The 21,740-nt window shown below is 37.2% G+C and overlaps 1 long non-coding RNA gene across 1 annotated transcript in view; it reads left to right on the forward strand.

Annotated features, from left to right (window-relative positions):
- Positions 1-290: 290 nt before the first annotated feature.
- LOC141746905 (uncharacterized) overlaps positions 291-21,740 on the forward strand; it is a 52,797-nt gene continuing 31,347 nt past the window's right edge. Inside the window, exon 1 of the long non-coding RNA XR_012588536.1 lies at positions 291-484. This is a non-coding gene — a long non-coding RNA (uncharacterized LOC141746905). The remainder of the gene's footprint in view (positions 485-21,740) is intronic.

Raw genomic sequence — 21,740 nt, forward strand, 5'->3', positions numbered from 1 at the left:
GAGCACCACTTCCTCCCCTGCCAGCACCTATTCCCAATCCTGCTTTCCCCTAGCCGGGCGCAGGCTTTTTTGATTCTCCCTGGCACTTTTGAAAAACACCTTCCTTACAGCTTGAACAGTGTGGGATTAAGAAGTCCAAGAACCGAGGTGAGCTTTTTAACAGCTTGTGCAACTAATTTAACATCCCTTGCGTCACCCTGCAAATAGCTGGCTGCTAGCAGGAATTAATCTGACAGCCTGCATTTGTTTTGAGATGTGTATGATTGTGTGAAGTTGCAGCTATCATCGCTGCTGTTCTTTAGGCACCATGAGGAGAGGGAAGGAAGCTGAAAACGAGAAGCAGTCACTCACCAGGCAGAAGGAAGCAGGTCTTGCCAGAGCCTTGCAAGATGGCTGAGGCTGTGCCAGGGCATGCTGGGAAAGAGGTGGCCATGGCACACTGATGGCTGCATAGGGAATGCTGGCGCTGGTTGTTAGTCCTTAGGTGAGTAATCTTACTTTTCTGATTGTGTGACACAATGTTTTCCAGTTTTCAGGATTATCAGAGTGTTTCCTAGTCTCTGTACAGGAAAGGGAGAGTGGCTTCAGCATGTAGTTTGGGGAATGGGTGAAGGGTTGTGTTTTTTTCTGTGATGTGCTGTATGTTATACAATATTGCTACAGGTACCATATTTTTTGTTGATGTCATAATTCTGACAGAAAAATATTTTCAAGAATTGTTTCAGTCAGTGCTTATAGTGTGCTTGGCAAATTCTGAACCCACTTGTTTTCTTCCATATAGCTGTTATTTATATTCAACTTTCTGAATTTCCCTTACTTCGAAATACTTTTTTTCTTTCTGCTTGCAATGGTACCGAAGCCAAACTGTTCATAATCCCAGTAGCTGCTGCTCTCTGTGTTCTTTTTAGGAGCAAATTTAGTTTCCATTATGTTCCTTGTGGATGGAAACCATGCTGAATTTGAGATCTGAGCTTGTTTCTTAGTAGCTTCTTGGGCTGGAGCAGAGCCTGGGGGATTTGGGAATCCCAAACACACTGTATGAGAGGTGAAGAGAGAAGGAAAATCAAAAAGAAAGAATAAAACCAGAGGTAGGGATAGAGGGAGGCTTATCATACTGTTAGAGTACAGTTTGAGGAAGGAGAAAGAAAAATGAGGCCAGGAGAAGTGACTAAGTATTGAGAAGACAGAACTAAGTAGAAACTGGAAGATGTGCCCTATGTGCCTCCTGATAGGGGAGTTGCTTTCTCATCACCTACTTGAGAGGCCTCTTTTCTTTTTAAGGTGTTTCAGGCTGTATTTTAAATTTGAATGCATATATGTGCTTTTGTGGTTGAAATGGAAAGGCATATTCCTGTTGTACATATATATATATATATATATTTAAAAAAATAGATTTTTTTAAAATGTATTTTTCTTTTCCAGATGAATGCTGAGATTTCTGATGCCTGCCTGTAAAATATTTACCCATTTTATAAAATGCAGGTTCAATAGAAACATTTACAAGAGTCTTTGAAAATAAGCTGTTACTGTGTGATACAGACTGCAACTCTTAATTGGAAGGCAAGTTCTTCGCTTGAATGCCTCAATAGGTAGTGTTTTAAAAACTTGAATATACAGTACACAGTGTTTAGAGAATATAACTTAAGTCTCATGCAGGTCACCAGCGTACCTGAGCTATTTTTTACATTTTTCTTTACTCTAGACCTATAGGGTTTTAAGAGTAATTGGGGGTTTATGAATCAGCAGTATATTTTTTACAAAATCTAATGAGTAAAGAGCACGTTGTTCTTTATCTAAATATTAATATAGGGTCTTTTCTTTCAATTCAAATTATTTATGATATTTTATGTATTCTAAAAAAGATATCTAAAAAAGACAAATTTGCTGCAAATAATTCTTAAAAATATATTTAGATTTTATATTTAAAATAGTTTTATTCTAGCAGCTTCTGTGGAGGATTAATGGTCTCTTCAACTAAATTTTATGACAATTCACAATATGTAAAACCATTTCAAGTAGATTTCTGTAATGAAAATTAAGATCATATGGAAGTAATCAAGATTTCATTTGGGTACTGTAGAGGTAAGGTGAAAGACTTGTGGTGTTCTATAGAAATTCTTCTTAGTGCATTTAAAAGCTCCACTGGCAATGTCTAAAGATAGTTTGATCTAGTTACCACCGAGAGGCCGTAAACTACAGGAAATTCTATTCAGCATCCATGTGTTACGGTCTCTGCCAAAAGAAATCCAGGCACAAATCAATAATTATTTTCTAGGACCAGTTTGGTGTTTCCATGCCCCAAGATTACTGTATCAGTATTTTGCTCAGAACTATTACCTTACCCAGTAAAAAGTCATGAATTTCCTGGCTTTACGTTGCTGCTCTATTATATTGTAACAAGATGCTTCTGACCCATGAAAAAGGAATGCACATGAAAGTTGCCATGCTGAGATTAGCACTACGGTCAGGAAAAAGTCCAGCCAGTATTCCTGAAAGCCAGCCACACTTTCCAAGAAGTTAAGGTAGAAGTGAATAGCACATTTGTGCTTTTAAAAATCAAAACACTTTTTCTGCTTTGCGTTTTAATATTGCTGTCTTAACTGAGCTGTAGATCACTTATATTCTTGAATGTGTCTTTTCTTTTACATGTCTGTTTCTGCTATATATGTTCCCAACAGGCAAACCAATGCATGCATGGTGTCTGGTGCAATGTAAAAGCAGAAGCCTCCACTCACGTGTATTGAGTTAAATTCTGATTATGCAGCTCTTTGAAGCCTATAGCATAACAAGTATAATTAACCTCATTGTGCTTAATATACATAGTTTTTGTCCACTGGGTAGAATAGAACTGAATGTCATTGGCAATCTTCAGAATAGAAGGAATACTCCATAAATGTGCTTTGTGTGCTAAGTGTTAGAATTTTGCACATGCATTATATTTTTACAAAGAAGTTAGGATTTACTATAATACCATGATATCACTGCAATTTTTAAATGATGTTTAGTATTAATATTAAAAATATATATTCAAAAACCCAAGCTTTATTGGAGGCTTTAAAACTGCTCTGGAATGTCCAAATGTTAATACTTAGACAGGCTGGAGGAAGCAACATACAAATTTGCAAATTGCAGATCATTTGTGGTGAATGAAATACATTTTAGAGAAGAAAAACTAATGAAATTACTATTTTGGGTTTGTTATGAGTGAACTACAGCTGTTTTGCTTGAATGATTATTATAAAGTTTTTCAGCTGTGAATCAAATCTACACACAAACAACATGGGAAACTTGCAGATGTCTATCTATGAAGGCTGATCCATCATGTACGGGTTCGAATAACCAATTTTGTATTTCTCCAATCTTGTTCCTGTGCAAACTAGAAAAAAATCCCAAATGGGTGCAAGCAATAAAAATATCCTTTGAGGAAAAAATAGGCTAGGTGGCTTAACCACGCCTGCCATGAAGTAAATGCCCTTATGTGGAATTCTGAGAAAACTTCAGGGTTGAGCAGTTTCAGAGAGATATTCACGCAGATGAATAGTAGACAAATGGCCTACATAGCTTGAATATATCTACCCACTATACGTCTCAGAGCTATTCGAATGCCGGAGTCCAAAAGTCATAGGAGGCCTCTTTTATTGACATGAATGATTATGTTTTCAGTGTTCTGTTTCTTCATTGTTACTTTACTGCTGAATGGTATTCTACTGCAAATGATTTGATAAGACAATGACGGAATTGTTATAGTCCATTACCCTTTTGTGTCATGACATCAGCAAGAATTCCCTTTAAAATGCCTAAGAGTAAATCTACAGTCCTCCTATAATATTAATGTCCTACTGTAACCCTGAAGTATTTTGAGAAAGCCAAAACCACAAGTATGTATTTATAAGCTTCAGTTACATTCTGAAGTGTCACAGAATCATAGAATCCTAGTTATATAGCCATTTGTTGTGGGATAAGAAAGAAAGAAACACAAGGCAAGAAAACTGCAAAAAGTTAATTTTTGTTGTTGAAATGAGTGAGCAATACGGGCCCTTGAAGCCTGTGGTAAATATCCGAAAGAAAAAACCAATACAGTGTTATTTTGTTCCATTTCAAACATTTTTACAACATATTGCTGCACTATGTTAATGAGAATGCTTGAAAACAACTCAGTCCAAATAAGATAAAATACACAAGCTTATTCAGTATCATTGGAGACAGCTGTCTTTAAAGACATACAAGGACAAATGCACTGTGGTTAATAATTTTATTTGGAAACTTACTTAATTGTGCTAGTAACTTTATTTTAAAAAATATAAAAATAAAAAATTAGATCTGGAGCTTTTGGTTATTTGGCCATCATTTATTTTGCTGTTACTGTTTCCGTGTGCTCTTATATATCTGATCAGCATTGCCTTGTTTTGCACAACAATTGCTTTTTCCTCTTGGGCAAAACCCAACAGAACTCTGTTCAACTTCTGCTTTACTTCACAGATGCTACCCCTCAAGAACTGATTTTTTATATTTACTTATGTTTATAATTATGGGCTTATGTGGGCTTAATGTCTTTTTCTGTACAGCAGGTAGCATCTAAATAAGTTAGTAAAATGGCATGAGTGTAATAAAGCAGAATGCAACTTCGTGCAACAGACCCAGCAGCTGTGCTCTGTCTACCTGCTATAGATGGTATCTGCCTTCTTAGAAGCACTGCTAAATGGAGTGATGCAGTACTCCCAATGTAAGGGTTGGAAACAACAGTAGCAAAAAGGGATGCTTTATAGGGAGAGTGTGCAGGCCTGGCTGCTTTTTGCAGTCCTTTCCCTTTTACTTTCCCAGCATCGACAATTGTTGTATTAGGGACGCTGGAAGATAAATTCCTGCTTGATCCCTTTTGTATCTATTTCTGAACCTGTTTTCCATTAACCTGTGTAATTTTTCTTGAATTTCTTGATACTGTCCACAGCTGTCTGTGGCAGTAAGTTCCAGAAGCTGCATAAAAAGTACTATTCCTCCCTCGTCCTCCATCTTACACCAGTTTTATTCCATTAAGTGCCTTCTACTAATGTACCATGGGATTTGTTGAACAATTTTTCATTCACTCTATCCACTGTCTTAGTGGCATCTGCAAACCTCTGTCATATTCCCTTCTGCCCAATCCTCTCCCATCTGGGGTGTTCCAGCCATTTTAAGCCATTCTCTTAAGGTAGCTGTTCCATTCTCCCATTATTTTAGTTACCTTTCTCTAATTTCTCAATGTCCTTCTTGAAACATGGCAACCCAAAGTACACTCAGTATTCACGATGCGGCTGTCCTATGCTTGTATAAAGAGGTAAAATGGCACACAGTGAATTTTCCTAAAATACGAGTGAAGTCATAAGGCAAAAAGGAAATCACATAGGGAAATTCAGCTTCCTGGACAGTTATGGCATTTGGATGTCTTCTCTCAACTTAAGCTCTTACTCTGTCAGCTTAAGGTCCAAGAGTCAGGATGCAGATCTTGGTATTTCAGGTACCTTGCTATGAAGGGCCTAAGTGTACAGTTGGTGTAGTATTTGCTGGTCATCTTTAGTACATCTCTCATTATTTTTGGATCTGTATCCTTACCTAAAATGAGGAAGAAAGAATTATTTTAAGTTTACTTTCCAATACTTATTCTTGGCAGATGACTTTGTTACATATAACTAGACTTCTTGAAATTTTATAAATTCTTTTTGTTTTCCAAATTTAACACAGTGATAGTGATGTCTCGCACCAGTTTAGTCTAACAATTGTGTGGTTTAGAATTTAGACAAATTACTCAACGTTAATTCAGTTCAGAATTACTGAATTCAAATCATTCCTGGAGGTAAGTTTTGCTTCTTTATAAACTTGTCCCACTGGCACCAGGTCACCATTTAAATTTCAAATATACTTAGGCAAGAAATTATTTTAAATTCTTCCTGATTCCTTTTCAGCCTCCTAGTAAACTTCCAAGACAAACTCGCCCAAAGTGGTGGAATTCTTAGTTTACAATCAAGTTTATCTTGGATTATGTCAGTTTTCTTGAGCTGAAGCTACATAAACATAAATATAAATTACATCAAGCTAAGTATTTATCTTGGGTATCTTTTAGTTTTTGCATACCTGATATTAACATATTCAGCTTATGAGAAAGAATAACAAACATGTTGCAATCAGTTTAGGATTTTTTTACAATATATTGAGTGTTCTTTTACTTTATGTAGTTCCTTTAATCAAAGAGCTAATAACTGTCTTAATTCCTTGCCAAATTTGGAATATGCTAGTCAGACATGCCTGTGATTTTTAGCAAAGATGCGAAATGCTATTGGGTATGACCCACTTCCGCTTCTCTTAGGGTCCTCTTACTACTTTTATTTAAAGACAGGAAAATAGTAAATTGATCATACTTAAATTTATAGGGCTTGCACTTAAATTTATAGGGCTAGCAGTTTGATATGGCATAGAACCTGGGTTTTGCAGATGTTCTGGTTTGAGGACACGGCAGCAGAACTGCTCAATAGTTGAGTAAACTTTATCTTGATTTTTTGACAGCCATGTAAATATGCAAATAAAACATTGCAACCACAAAGAAACTGCAGTCAGATGGAAACTAACTGAACTATATTGACCTAAGAAAATGTTAATATACTTATTATACACACACACACATACGTGCTCTAAGTTAGGTCACAACAAGTTTCTCTCACATTTTAGTTGCCATGCAATTGTTCCTTAAATAGCTTTTCCACATGGTCACTGTGTAGTTTGAGAGAAGAAATTAGAAAAGAATTTATACCACTCTCTCCATGGGTACTGTTATAAAATATCTACCTCCTTTTGGGAATAAGGAGAAAGTAGGAGCTTTCCAAAAACTGAAATATGCAGTTGCAAAGCCAATTTTCATTTTTAAGTAACTGAGTGTATCGAGTAAGATTCCGAGCTAATATGTGTCAAAGCACATTTAGATTGTTGTAGCAGTTGGAAATACAGAGAAGATGGTAACTGTAAATAAACTGATCGTACTTTCAACCCAAATAGTGCATTCCAAAAATTAGAATTCAGGCATCAATCCCCGTATTTGCCACATGGTCTCAAAAGAAAATACTGTTATGAAATAAAACTTGTCAATAGCACTGTGGTAGATGCTTCTGTAAGTATGATTGTAATGATCAGGTGTTTGAGGAAGCGAGTAGAGGGACGTGCTTTTTAAGGCCATCTGACAATATCAAGAATATGGTACAATTTGTCTTATAAACACTGGTCAGACAACCGTAGAACTACAGAGATTGTATGTACATTTTAAATCCTTCTCAAAATCCTGAGATCTCAAAAATAGAAGCTCAGATTGTATATGAAAAAAAAAAGTACTCATGTTCCTCTCTTATAAACTCGTCCTCATTTGCTTCAATGGACCAAAACAAGATTTTCAGAGTTGTCAGCCACCTAGGGAGCTTTCATAGGGTGTCTCTGCATCACGCTACTGTGACGTGGGCTCTGAGTCTGCATCAGAGGAAAGAACAGCTGTTATAAAGAAGTGGAAACAGTGATGAGAACAGCGATGAGATACAAATGAGGATGCAAAGAACATGGAATCACTGAACCTGGAACAAAATGGGTTGAGAAAGAAACTCATGACAGGAGAAAGCACAAGAAAAATGAGCACGAAAAAAAGCAATAATGTGTGTGCTTAAACAATATCATTTGACCTCAAGAATGCTGGGCAAAATACAAAGGCAGGCTGTAAAAGAAAAATAGCACCTTTCTTAAAAAAAAAAAAAAAATGGATTGTGTTCCAGATATTTGCACTGTCAAACTACTTTGTGCAACCGGAGTTCTATATACTTACAGCATAGCTGAACAGCAAAACAGGCAAATTAAAGACATGTGCTGTATTTGTCAGAGCAACACCAGACAGCTTCAGTAACTCGATGAGGCCCCACTCTTACTGCTTAAAAGCACAGTGCTTATAAAACAACTCAGTCAATTCCGGGATATGAGCTAATGTACTTTAAAAAGAAAGAAAATGCACAAAAGCAATACTACTGTTTATATTAAATGTAGTAACTACTTCTCAATATCCATGTAACGTGTGGGTTTTTTCCACCATTCTGCAAAGATCGTCTCAATCTGTCCACAAACCATTTATTTTTTCCCTCTTGATTCTTGTATGCTTGACAATAGCATGCTTGAAATTATCTCTTCTATCTATGGCACATCAACTATTGCCATCTATTGCATACAGTTATGAACAGAGAACGTGCTCTGCTGAGAGAGAAGGAGAATGGAAAGGAAGGAACTAAGCAGGAAAATGACTGTTGCCCTATGAGTGGGGAACCGTAGGTAACAGAGGTTGTATTAGAATACTACCTGGCGTAGTTTTTATGCTAATAATGAGAGCTTGAGCATTACGTTATTACCCATTAGATCTTGCAGGTTCAGTTAGAATAACTATAGCCAGAGTATAGCTAGCTATGTGAGTGTTGCAGAGGCAACGTGCTCTAGAGCACAGGCTGCTGCAACACTTTTGAAGGTTGCAAGTGTGACAGTGGTAATGATGCTAAATCAATCCACAAGACTCCCTTTGAGGAGACAAATCCAGAGAATCATTTGAAGAATTTATGCTTGCGCATATCTACTTATGTAGATTTACAGTGAGGGAGGAAGAGACACTATGGGGAATGTCTCTCTGCTTTTGAATCCCTTTGACTTTTGGCTCTTATACTTCCATAGCACATCATGTCCTGATTTGTTCTACTTCTGCCTGCTTCAGCCCGTAAGTGAAGCTTTGGGTCGCCTCCCCATTCTGGCCTGGGTACAAGAAAACTCACTCTGGTATTAACAGTACTACACAGTAAACTCACGATGGAGCTTGGCAAGCACTTTTAGTGGGCACCTGGTTATCTGACTATCTTGTCATAGTCTGACAGGCAGTAGTGTGCTGTGAAAAGCTTAGAAATGTCATTCTGCGGATTTCAATTCCATGACTGGCTCTGGGATTTAAAAGCAGCTGCATCTAAGATTGTCATGATTTTATATTTTTTTTAAATGCACTTATAAGCGAGTGACTTTCCAAATATATGTCTCTCATCGTGGATTTAGGGAAAGTTATTTTTTAGTCTGTATGATTGGCAACCAGTAAAGAAATGCTGAATTAATACAGGGTCAAGAAAAGGTCTGTTTAACTGTCTAATCCACCATAATTAAAATGTGCCATTGTAGATGTTGATTGCACTAACTTTTTTTAACAATGTCTCTCTAATTAACCCCTTTTCTCTATCAATGTATTTATACATAGCACTGCTCTCTACAACATCAGTCAGGACTGCTCACATGTTTATGGTTAGCTCTCCCATAGGAGGCTGTAAATCCCGGGGCTAATAACTAATAAATACTTTGAGTCTGCTTATGGAAGTATTTTTGGTTCTGATATCCACAGTGAGCTGTAAAATGCAACTGACAGTGCTAATGTTTGTTTATGGGAAGATCATTTAGAAAAGATTAGTCTGATTCCCTCTAATAATAATAAATTGGAGGTCTTGGTGGATATACCGGCCAAAGATGTTGCAAATACTTGAAGGGAAGCATTTAGAGCAACATTTTTACATCTTCTGACCCTAGTAGGAACTCTTTAAATAAATATTTAGCAAAACTATAATGGCTAAACATTTATTGATAATAAAAATATATTTAAATGCTGTCTGTTTCTCTGTAGTGATACTTTACTAGTTTATAAAGAAACTAAAAGCAGAACTTGCAATTAGTTGACCTGGCAGAAATCTATTCCAAAATGGTTTAACAATCAACAGTTTATGTAAAATTTAGCTGAGTTACAACAGAAGAATAGAGGAAGGAAGAGTAGACTTGGCCATGTACATATCTGGAAAACTGTCTTGCACTAAACCTTATTGTTTTGGACAAAGTCAGTAAATGAGCATCCCATCTGGTATAGTTTTACAGAAAAGCAAGCCCTGTCTTTTCTGAGCAGCTGTACTCTTGTACTCAGTGGCAGGCACAATAAGAAAGGAAGCAAACAAATGCAGTACTGGCAGGATTTTGGAAGAAGTAATGGAGATTCCAACATCTGCAGGATTTATTGAACCCACTGGGAATTTGTATACTGTGCCTGCGTTGTCCTTTCACCTTCACTATCCCCTAGCCCTTTGTGTTCTTTTGCCCTGACATGTTGTTCACAGAAAGATGGCTGTGTATGATCAAATCAGAAAAAGTGGTAGAAAGTACTTTCATTAGAAGACAGTACGATGACTGTAAATTTAGAAGACTCAGCATTTACCTTAGTACTGCTTTAAGTTTTCCCCACAGCCTGAGAAAGCCATCATAATTAGGACATTTTAAGTCCTTCCTTTAAGCCAGTGAAACTTTTGTGCCCATACTGAACATATTATCAAATCTAAGTGTACTTACTAAGCCCAGTAGGCAATACTTGTGTTTTTGCTCTAATACTTAGGAAGGCTGATTTTATGATGATAGTACTATCGTTATATGATTAAGGATCCGACACACTGTCAGAAGTGGGTTAAAATCAGACAGCTAAAAGGTGGCTGGCTCTGAAATACTTACTCTAACAGTCACTGCCAGATGTGAATAGCTTGTCTTTCTGTGTTAGGCTGGAAACTGTGGCAATTCAGCAACAGACCTATGACCCCCAGCCTGTGAGGCTGATGCCCAGGGGCAATGACAGCTCCATACATTTGGTTCTCTTCTGCTGCTGTGAGTCTCTTCAGAGTTTCAGGCTGTGGACAGATATCCTAATCCATTTGCTTGTACATTGGCGGAAGAGTTTGATTCATCCATAATGCATTAAAAAGACACCTGACAAGCCATTCATTCAGCAGATTTGAGAGAATAGTGAAATAGAGTGGGAGTCTAATAATGAGGAGCTGGGGACAGTAATTTAGTTCTTACTGCATCTCAGACAACAAAGATGTGCCTACAGTATATGTGAGATGTAGGAGGGTTAGCACTGCCTTCTGTTATTTGGTCAAATATTATTCAAACACCTAGTAATTCAGTAAATGTATTTTATTTTACATTAATAACTAAGAGTAAAGGATGATTCAGTCACCCATTATGACAACTAAGTATTCTTTCCAACTAACAGTGGCTATCCAGTGACAAATCTCAGCAAATATGCCATGTATGTTTTTGCAAAAGTGTACACAAATCTGTCTTGCTTTGCCCATTAGATTAGTGATAATTTTTGTGTAGCTTTCAAACTGTATATGTACACAGTATGTGTACTGTGAGTGAAGTTGTTAGCCATTCTTGATGCAAGACTAATGTTCAGCTGCAGTATATGCAGTTCCTAACTGCATGTTTGAAATACAGTGAAAAACACAAAACCTATTCATGACGCACTGTCAAAGGGCAATTTAGTCTTTATTAAAACGCTTAGTATCATGATGAATAATTTCATCTTCATGAGCTGTTTCCCGTATGTACATCAGATTTTTTTCCTAGCAGTGGATTTGTTTTGTGGATGTAAGGTAAAATCATCCACCTATTTTTCCCTTAATTCTGTTTTATCTACTAAGATTTGATCCCATTGTTTCTTTGACGTGGATATCCAGGAATGTAAAGACTAAATATAAAACCCCAAGGGTACAACGTATGTGTATAACTTTTTGATCTGCAATTGTGGGCAAGGGTATGAAATTTTATTTTTAGTATTAGCAATTATTATTTTATCTACAGGATATTTTATCTACAGGTATTACTAATATTTTACTCTTAGCACAGGTTAACTCTAGCAGTAGGACTGCAACTGAGAGACTGCTAATATGTTGTTTCTGGCTTAGTACCTCATCTATGCCAGAAAGGCAAGTGCTAAGGCTAATTCAGATCCTGATTTTGTTAAATGAAGCCTAACTAGACATCACCATACCTGGCAGATGGATTTTATACATTTTGTAAAATTATTGTTCTATTCAGTCCTATGCAGTCCTAATCATCTTAAAAGAGAGATGTTTTGAAGCAGACTAATATGTTGCTAAACCCAGACTTTAGGCCTAAGCAGGAGGTAGAGGTCTGAAAACTAAAAATGTCATTGTTTAATACAGTGGGGAAGCTGTTTGGTCCAGCTTTTCAAATCACAGTAACACACAATCTTCAATCATCTGTCTTATAATCTTGTATGGCTTCAGTCAGATGTTGAATATGTGGGGTTTTTATCGGGATGATCAGAGCCTGCCTGATTTGTCTGATTGGTGATTGGGACAATTATTTAAAACAGAATACCTAAATTGGATTAGAGAACAGATGCACATAAATTGATAAGTTATTAATTTGTCTCTTAATAAGGTCTGCTTAAGAACTTTCTGGCAGTTTATAATACTAATAGCATGTAAGCTCAGAAAGTTTATGAAAAGTTTTCTTTCAGCATCCGTGTCTTTCCAGAAATATTGTAGTATTTGAGCATGTGGATGTTGCAATTTGTTAGATGGACTATGCAGGGCTGACCCTGAATGAAAAAAATTATTTCTGTCTACACGGAGCAAAGACCAAACCATTCAAAATGTATAAACTGGATCAGCCTAATTCAGAGGGTTTTTTGTTTGTCGTTTTCTTACTTATTAAAAGCAATTTTATGGAAATAGCTCTATTGACAGAAAAGGGTATTCTTGTGAAAGTGTTTGCTCCTTGGAATTTGATCTGGAAAGCCAGCTGACACAAAAGCAAGTTTCTGTTTCAGCATTTATATTGGCAGCTATAAGGCTTTTCTCTCTTGCAGCAGAAAAAAATATTGTCAAGTGGAGGCTGAGCAACGTGGTTTCAATAAAATGTTTCTATTAATCAAGCTAACAGCCACATAGGAAATTAATTTGAAAATTCCTTTGAGGTATACTCATATACTCATGTATATGAGTAATACTGTGACTTAGTTCTCTTCAGTTTTCCATTTAAAACTATTTCAAGCCTGAAGTCAGGTAAACACTGGCAGTCTGTTACATCTAAACTTGGAATTGCATAGAAGACTGAGAGTTCGATTCTGGAGCCATTGAATCCATTCTGGATGCATTGCATCCTCTCTAAATAAGGAGTAAAAACCCATTGCTCTAGACTGACTGTTGAGACCTGTTGACTGTTAAGGCATCTTACCAAAGTCACCATTCTGAAAAATCTAGATTCTGGCTAAGTGAAACAAAACCTCAATATTGCAGTTATGTTATTTGAAGCCTTCGCAAAGGCCATCTGTTTACTTTCTTTAGTGAAAATACAACTATGGAATAGCTATTTGCAAACTAAAATGTCCTCAAGAGGATGCTTAAGCATCTGAAATATCTTGAGTTGGCCAGGAATGGACTACAGCCAGTGGATCCCTTGGTCCCAGTTCCATGAAGGAGTAACAGATAAATATATGGCTTTGCACAGGAGTGGTGCTGAATAGGCCAAAAAATATGCTGGAATCTACTGATACCAAGGGAATTTTGAGATGAGTTCAGCATGGCTTTATCCAAAATCAGAAGCCACAGTCATTTCCTTCCTTGTCTCATGGAAGAAAATTGGGTTAACTTGATATCCGGCTGTTTGAAAGGGATTACATAACCTCTATTGCTAGTGTTTTATAAGAAAACTTAATATCAGCTGCTTGAACTGGTGCATATCTCTAAAATTTCCTTTATAACTTTCTGCACCCATTCTTAAGAATAATTCTGTGGAGAGGACACAATGGTGTCTTAATTAACTTCGGAGCTCAACACCACCAGATACTCAGTCATTATTATCTATAGGGATCTATGATATTTCCTTTTCTTTGCTTTAAGAATTACCAGGAGTCACATCTTCAGGTATTACAGAGGTGTTTGGGAACAGTTTAGCTCCACATCAGACCAAAATCCTTTGAAAAGCTCTGTGCTATAGCCATGTCTCCTGCCAGTAACAGCTATAGGCATCTGTGTAAGAATAGAACTGAAGGTGGACAGAGTTTAAAATAATTGTGGATAACCTTTTAATCACATGTTTATTTCAGACAGAGCAAGTAGTGCTTTTTCAGAAATAATTTTTGGTGTCTTGTGGATGATCAAAGTGCTCTAGAATTAGCCATGAGACCTGCTGCAGTGTTACTTAACTGATAATAGTTAGGAGTGTAACAGGCTTGCATTTTTATGTATTAAACTGAGGTGGATTTCAAAGCCAGTAAGCCGTAAAATCAGGTATATCGACAGAGTAGTTGCATACATGGGTAGCCAGGTGAATGACAATTAGCGTTCATATTGGACATGCAAAGACTTGATATGCACAAAGGTGTGCATGTTAAAGCATCTGGCTGCTTGGGCTGGGTCACAGATTTACTGACAAAGATGTTTCTCTTAGTAATTTCTTATTGGAGATTGTGGTCATGTGCTCCCACTTTTATTATTGTTAGGTAAGTTCCAGGTGCAGATTTCTTTTTGTGACTTTTAAGAAACGAGTAGAAAAGATCATAGCTTGACTTTCAAGGTTCTCTGCTGTAATTTTAGGGCTGACAGTTTAAAAATAATATATATTCACTTGTAAACTGATCCAGTAAAAAAAAGCCATTAAGCAGGGAAGAGTAATGCATTCCAGGACGTTGTTCCAACTATCTTAGTAAAACCCCCTCGATGTTTTACTTGGTGAGGAAGAAGCAAGAAATAGCAGATGGGTTGCAAATGGGTTGCCAAACACTCTCAGCTAATGCCAGCTCTGACTAATATCAGTCCTTCTTATCTTCCTAAAACACCCAGTTGTCCTCACAAACAATTAATTGTTTCATCTGTAACTGTAGACATTTAATTATGTATTCACAAGGTTTGGAGGTCGTGAAACTAGCAAGTGGAAACTTTGAGAAATGGAAATAGGATTGTACAGAGGGACCATGTTTCAGTATGGAGATCACTTCTTTTCACAGACACTCTGCAATAAGCTCTGGAGCTTCATTTCGGTAACTAAGGACAAGTCAAATACAGCCCCATTAGACCAAGTATGATGGTAGCATGGTGAAAGACAGGAACTCTGTCAGTCCTGTTAGTGGGTAAATTGAAAGGCAGCTCTGGAAGGTATTCTCACCTTCCTCCCAGGTGAGTGCACTTGTTACTGATCTGGTGACAAACTGTTAAAAAGGCAGTGTGCACTTAAGGACTGATAGTAAGCCAGTGGCAGCTGCTGATGACAGTGGGCTTGCCAGCAGCTCAGCAGAAAGCCTTTATCTTTTTTTCTAGAAAGTCTATGGCTGTTGCAGGAAAGCACTATCTTCCTGGTGTTGTCAGGGCTAAGAAGAGACTGGAAGATTGAGGATTGATTATGGACCGTCATTTGTTTTCTTTCTGACACAGATAGCTCCGAAATAAAAACAAAGTTTTTTCCTCAGTACAGGAGGAAGGCAAGTGTGCAACTCTTAACATAGATTAAAGACCAGAATCTTCTTTACTAGTTTATTTCTGTGGTTTAGTGCGTTAATGGTCAATTCTTTAGTAGGTGCTCTAGAAATGTGTAAGATAAAGGTAAGATTCTGAAGGCTTCTTAAAAACCTTTGATTGAGTGTACTCTTAGTGGCAGTTCTCTGAAGTGTGTGGTGAGGTTAGTTGCAATTGGCTGATAACAACTTGGCGTTTCTTTTCACGTGCCACTTAATTTTTCTTTCCAATCTATTGGGTGTTTGCTTGTTTCCTCAAGGAAAGTGCAAAAAAAAAAAAGGATATACTTTTCAGTATGCCTGTGATGCTTGCTACTAAACCTGTATTGAGTTCATAGAGCTATCAGTAGTATAGAGTAATACTACACAAATAATGAGCCTTCCCAATACCTTCTTCATGAGTCACCAAAGAGCAAGTACCACTTGCTTCTGTTAATTCATTCACTCTATCAAACAGAGATATCAAAATGAGATACCTATGTTGCATCTTCCCTCCTCTTACCCATCTATTGAATAATTAATGCTATCCTAGACTAATTACAGTTAATCTCTGTATATACATACAGTGTGTAGCACTTTGTGTCATGTAATATGAAGCATTAAACAGTATGTAGAAGGCCATGAAGGCTTAATGTGAGTCTGTGAAATATATTTATACTATATTCTGCAGTTGAAGAGCAAAATAGTTTAAAAACATGATCATGTTAAGCCTTATACCTATTCAGAGATATTTGTTGTTGTTTTGCCCAATTTAAGGGTTCCTTCTAGGGCTGAGTAGTTTATTCCAGTATCCTCTCCTAAAAAGGAGAGGATATTTTACCTCCTTAAAGAGTATCAGAGCTGCCTTTTGGTAAAACTTAACCATGGAGTGGGGTTTTTTTTGCCTCAAGTTTAGGATTGTTAGCTTGCTAAACAGCTTGTGCTACATAATGTTTTAGTCCCACAAATTTCAACTTAGGATAATGATACCAAATACAACTTTTTTTCTTTTAGGTGTTAAAGGCCTTTTCCAACTCTTCTGGGGTATGTCTGACTTTTGCTCGTGCCTTATACATTTCCAGTTTTCACATTAATTTCTTGTCCTGAATTGTTGTATAAGGATAAACACATTTCTTGTATTTCATGCATATTTGTTCCTGTTACCATCTGGTTTTTGTAGGTGTCTCTTGTTACTTCTTTTGGTTTAAGTATCTGTTTTTAAACAGTAATGTTAACGTGAGATGTTGAATGAAGACAAAACTGAAGAATTAGATTAATATTGAAGTTGGATTGGAGCACATCTTCTGTTTTTACTAAAGAAAAAAATTGTCCTAAATTTCTATTACTGCTGAGTAAAAAAGATACTAAACTTCTTTTGATGGAAAGTTGGGTTTCTCAGATGGGAAGATGTTGGACAGTGTGATTATTGTTTTGTTTTTTCAAACTGAAAACTTCTCAGGAAAAAACCACCTTGTTTTGAAAGGGTCTGATCCAATGGTATCAAGTCTTTTGACAACAAACCATGAAGTGTAAAACGGCCATCTGCTTTGTGAGATTTTTATTCAAGATATCTCATGCCCCTATTTCCTTCTGGATTCTGAGCCAACTTGTGAGTTCATTTTGAGGCAGACATTTTTGGGGGTTTTGCTTTTTTTTGTCAAAGAAGTTGGTGAACAGAATGACAGGATTATTTGCGGTTTATAGTATCAAATTCCTGATGACTTCATGTCTGATCTCTGCTGTCTGTTTACATAGTGCTTTATACCCCAAAAGGATACTATGGAATCTCTTCTGTCATTGGAACCAGTCCTCATCCCCGGTTTTGACATGTGGATATTTTTGTTTACTCCCTCTTGAATCTTCCTGGACATTGCCTGCACCTCTTCTGTTTGATACCTGTCTGTTCTGAGATTCTGCTTTTGGCTCTTGCTGAATATTTTCTGCTTTCTTTCCTCACTACTTTAGCAAAAATTAGTTCTTTATGTGTTTTCCTTTCTTGCATTCCCTTCAAAACAACATGAATTCTTTTGAAGTCTGCCAATTTCTGGTTAACAGAAGTTTGCCTTCTAGAGAATATGCAGACTTGATGAATATTTTTTAGGACAGCAAATGTCTTTTGACTTAAATATAAACAGTGGCTTGTATTTCATTTGCAGGAAGCGTCTTCGGATAGGAAATTGCATATGGAATATCCTCCTGTCAGCTATTTCTGAGCATCATGGCTGGCTATACAGAGCTGTATCAGCTAGCCTGCAGTAATTTATCTTTTGTCTTTCTATATACTCAGTGCCACTGGGTGTGACTGCTTGTTCCAATCTGTTGTCTTCACTTAGCGTTGCTGAAAGAACTCTCAGAAAGTTTGCCATGATGTTTTCCAAGTCAAAATTCAAAAGCAGTGTTTCACTCTTGTTCTATCTTTTGGTTTTAATACTGTTAGCACAGTGTTCCTGCAACGTCGCATTCATTCTTTTGGCTTTTATGACTGTGGCGTTTGAATTTCTACATCTCAAATCACTTTTCCATCAGAAGATTGCTTTTTCTCTGACTAGTCTCACTTTCTAATACAAACTTAACTTCCCCCTCTGATGACAAGTCATGGATTTACCTTTAGACCAGAGATCTGTGTCCTTGTCAATATCGAAATCTTACTCTATTACTTTGTTGGTTTTTCATGAATGGGCTGCAGAAACATGCGTAAAACCTGAGGTCTTTCACCCACCGCCTCTCTAGTTACTGTAGAGAATCTAGAGAATGACTCTAAGAGAGTCATTCACTTTCACAGTTGAGGTATTTTTCTTCAGTGAAAGCCTTTCCCCGGGACATCATATCTAGGTGACATCTAAGAATTACTTTTTTTTTTTTTTTAAATCTCTTCACAGCTGGCTACTAGCTATCTAGACCAATAGTGTCTGGCCTGCAGAAACTTGCCGTCTGTCTTTTTATATAGCCAGTCCCGCTGGTTGTGATGTCTCTTTTCTTTGTGAGAGGGGAGCAATTACTTAATTATTTTGGATTGAAAGCCAAATCTATTGTCTAACTGACATTTAAACACTGTCAGTTCTTTCTGTTATGATACAGCTTTCCTAATTCAGCTGCACAGGTCTGCTTTTCTCTAGGCTGTCTTTATTTTGTCTTAGTTATTAGAACATCCATTTTGCAGACTCTGAGAGATGGGAGTCTTTTTGTGCTTGCATTAATGCAAAATGCAGCTTTAAAAACAATTCCGGGGGCCACTGTTTGATTCCCATCACCTTTTCATTAGTGTCATTCCACTTGTTCCCCTTCTATAGTCATACCTAGGTAGCTCGTCTTTGTTTTCATAGCCCTTTCTAGCTGGTTCTTGTGTTTCATTTAATTTTTCAAGTTTGTTTCCTCCTGTCAGAGGTGAACTAGCATAAAAATACAGTGATACAAACATGGTTATGTTCCTATTGTAGAAAGTACAGGCTTAGAACAGTGTGGATTTAGGGAGGTGGAGGGAAGCACAGGAAAGCAATTAGGCAGCACTGGTCAGCATGGTCTCAGCATATTAGCTGCCTGACTTGAGATGCCAGACACTTTATAAGTCTTGTTGTTATTGTTTGTGGACTGGGTGTTTAGGCTTCATCATACAGACTTCTAAGTGTGTGCTTGGCTAAGTTTTGGACCTTTGTGATACAGAAGTATGTGTTTATTTGTTGTTGCATAGCTGATTGCTACATTTCCAACAGAAAAATTTCCTAGCCACAACTTTCATTTTCACAATATTGAGAATCAGCTTAAGGATTCCAGTAAGCTTTAATGCAAAGCATGAATTTGGTCCCAAGTTACTTTTTTATATATCTGAGCTGGATTGGCCATGACTCTTACTGGAACAGCAATACTAACAGATGTTATCCCTTGTGTAATTTCCAGAGACAGCCACACTGGTTGACACTTTCAAATAACAAAACCAAAACTAGTCATGTTAAGATATTAGCCATCTTAAAATTGAGAGTAACACAGCTATGTAGAGGGAGAGGGTTTTTCTTTATGTATGCTCGTAGAAAGTAAGGGGAAGTTATTACAGCAGTCAGTTACTTTGGGGACAATAATCATGTTTGCTGTCAGACTTATGGAATGACATAACAGAAAGCTGTTCACAGTAGTCATTCCTGTTTTTCAGGCACAAACAAATACATTCTTATTCTACATAGCTGCTGTACACTTGTACAGCTGTGAATGTCTTTCTGAAGGTAGATTTTTCTTTTTTTCTGACATAGTGATGATCTGTTAGGACTCAGAGTATGCGGAGATCTGTGTCTATATTTGTGGGGGTTTTGCTGGTTTTTTACTGTGAGGTCCAGATTTTACTGAAATATTGCCCATATTTGATCTCTGAAATGTGAGGCTTCTATTGTCTTCTGCTAATTTTCTGATGCTGGTTGTTTGTTGTTAGCCAAGATTCCAGATTAAATAGCCCATTTCTATATTTATTTGACTGTATTTGGTGTGGTATGTCGATCAAAGTAGTTTGGCTTCCAAAATACTATTCTAGCTTAAAAAAGAAACTGATCCTGTTCAGAGCAGACAGGATTATTTTTTTTTTTTTTAAAACATCAACCAAGATTATATATAGCTTTTTGTTTTGGTTGGCTGCATTGCTTATTAAGCCATAGCACTTCTGTCTCAAAGCCACCACCTTAAGAACTTTAATGTGAACTAAATTCAAATTTCATAGTTCACATTTTATTTCCTGTCTATAAGGAAGAGAATGATTTAAATATGGGGATCAGAAATAGCTGTCTTTACCTGCTTCCCATTGTGGGGCAAATGATCTGGAGTTCATTGCACATAAAGCACTGTTATCAGTGAGAATTGCATCTGAACAGAATAATCCTTGCAGAAAGCACATTATGCTGGAGTATTGCGGTAACTGAACTTGAGGTTTCTCTGTGGTTGCTTTCTTAACGTGTGTAGGAGAAGGGAAAGAGTAGGACATCCAAATGGCATGCCTAAGAAAGGAATGTAAATTATCCTTTCTGTTTATTTGCCTTTAAAGCCTGTCTGCTAATGTTCTTAGCATTCAGATACCACTATGATAGGTGCATTATAAATAACATAATACCTTTTCACAGTTTTAGTCAAAATAGAATGTGTCCTCACTTACCCTTTCCAAATTTGTCCAAATGCTATTATTACATAGAAGCATAAAAGACCAAATTAACAACAGAGACTTGGAAAGTTGCTGAATTTATCGATTTTTAATGAAATGGGGGAGTTTTGTGCTTAGTAAGGCCCATTCTTCCTGAGCAAATGACATAGACAAAATGAAATTCAGAGGAAGAGCCTGGCTGCTGCTATAAAATAGGTGGAGAATTTCCAGTTCATACTTACACTAATGCCCTCTGCATCTTGCCAGGCTACAGGTGTTGCACTGGAAAAGGTTTATAATGATTAATACAGGAACACTTTATCCACAGCAGTTGGACTTGGATTGATGCTGGCATAGTGTTCTTAAGCACACATTGAATAAACTTAGCTGTGCCACTTCAACAAGCTAATGTCTTTAGATTAGCAAGAAACAGGTGCAACTTGACCTTACATGAGTTGCTTTTCTGTTCTTGTTTTTTCTAGTTTTGGAATGGAGAGAATACTGCTTGTACATCTTACAATATTCTAAAAGCTGGTAAATATAGTCATGCAGAACTGCTGTCATGGCCAACATACAATAGCTAGACATGAGATGAAGAGGAATACCATTCTTATTCAGAGAGCCCGATTCCTCAGTCTTCCAACTCTTTGATACAGGCAACAAACTCAAATTCTGAGACAACTTGTGTTACAGGAGTGTAAAATACCCCTCTGGCCACCCACCTCAACAGCAGTTCATGCTGTTGAATAATGCATTGAGGGGTTTTATTCTACATAGTGGATTACTGCTTTTTGCAGAAAAGATAGCTAGTTCCTGGTATTGAATGTTTTTCTATCTGACTTGGCCCTTGCCAACATACACAAATTTGTTCCTCTTTTATTATAATTTTTAGTGGGATAGACCTCCCTCACCCCAGCACTGGTATAGTTACATAGCAATGATGTGTGTCCTACAGCTTATCTTTGCAAAGGAAGAGGAACAAGCAATGTCGTAACAAGGCACTTGTCCTTGCAGTTTCAGGCAGGAAAGGAGAACGGTCTCTGCAGAAATGTACTTTTCAGCAAAGATGACAACCTTGAGTGGCACCTGATGTTTTCCTAATGAAGCAGCGTAGACTTTTCAGAGTGAGGAGGGAATAAGCAATAGGACTCTCGAGACTGTAGCCTGAACTGGGCATGGGAATAACTTCGTTGGAGAGAGGAGTGGCAATTTAGTAAGTTGTTCTCATTGGCCAAACATGTGAAGTAATCTCTGGCTAGTAATTCAGGATGT

Source organism: Larus michahellis, chromosome 1 (genome assembly GCF_964199755.1).
Source record: "Larus michahellis chromosome 1, bLarMic1.1, whole genome shotgun sequence".
Taxonomy (NCBI): domain Eukaryota; kingdom Metazoa; phylum Chordata; class Aves; order Charadriiformes; family Laridae; genus Larus; species Larus michahellis.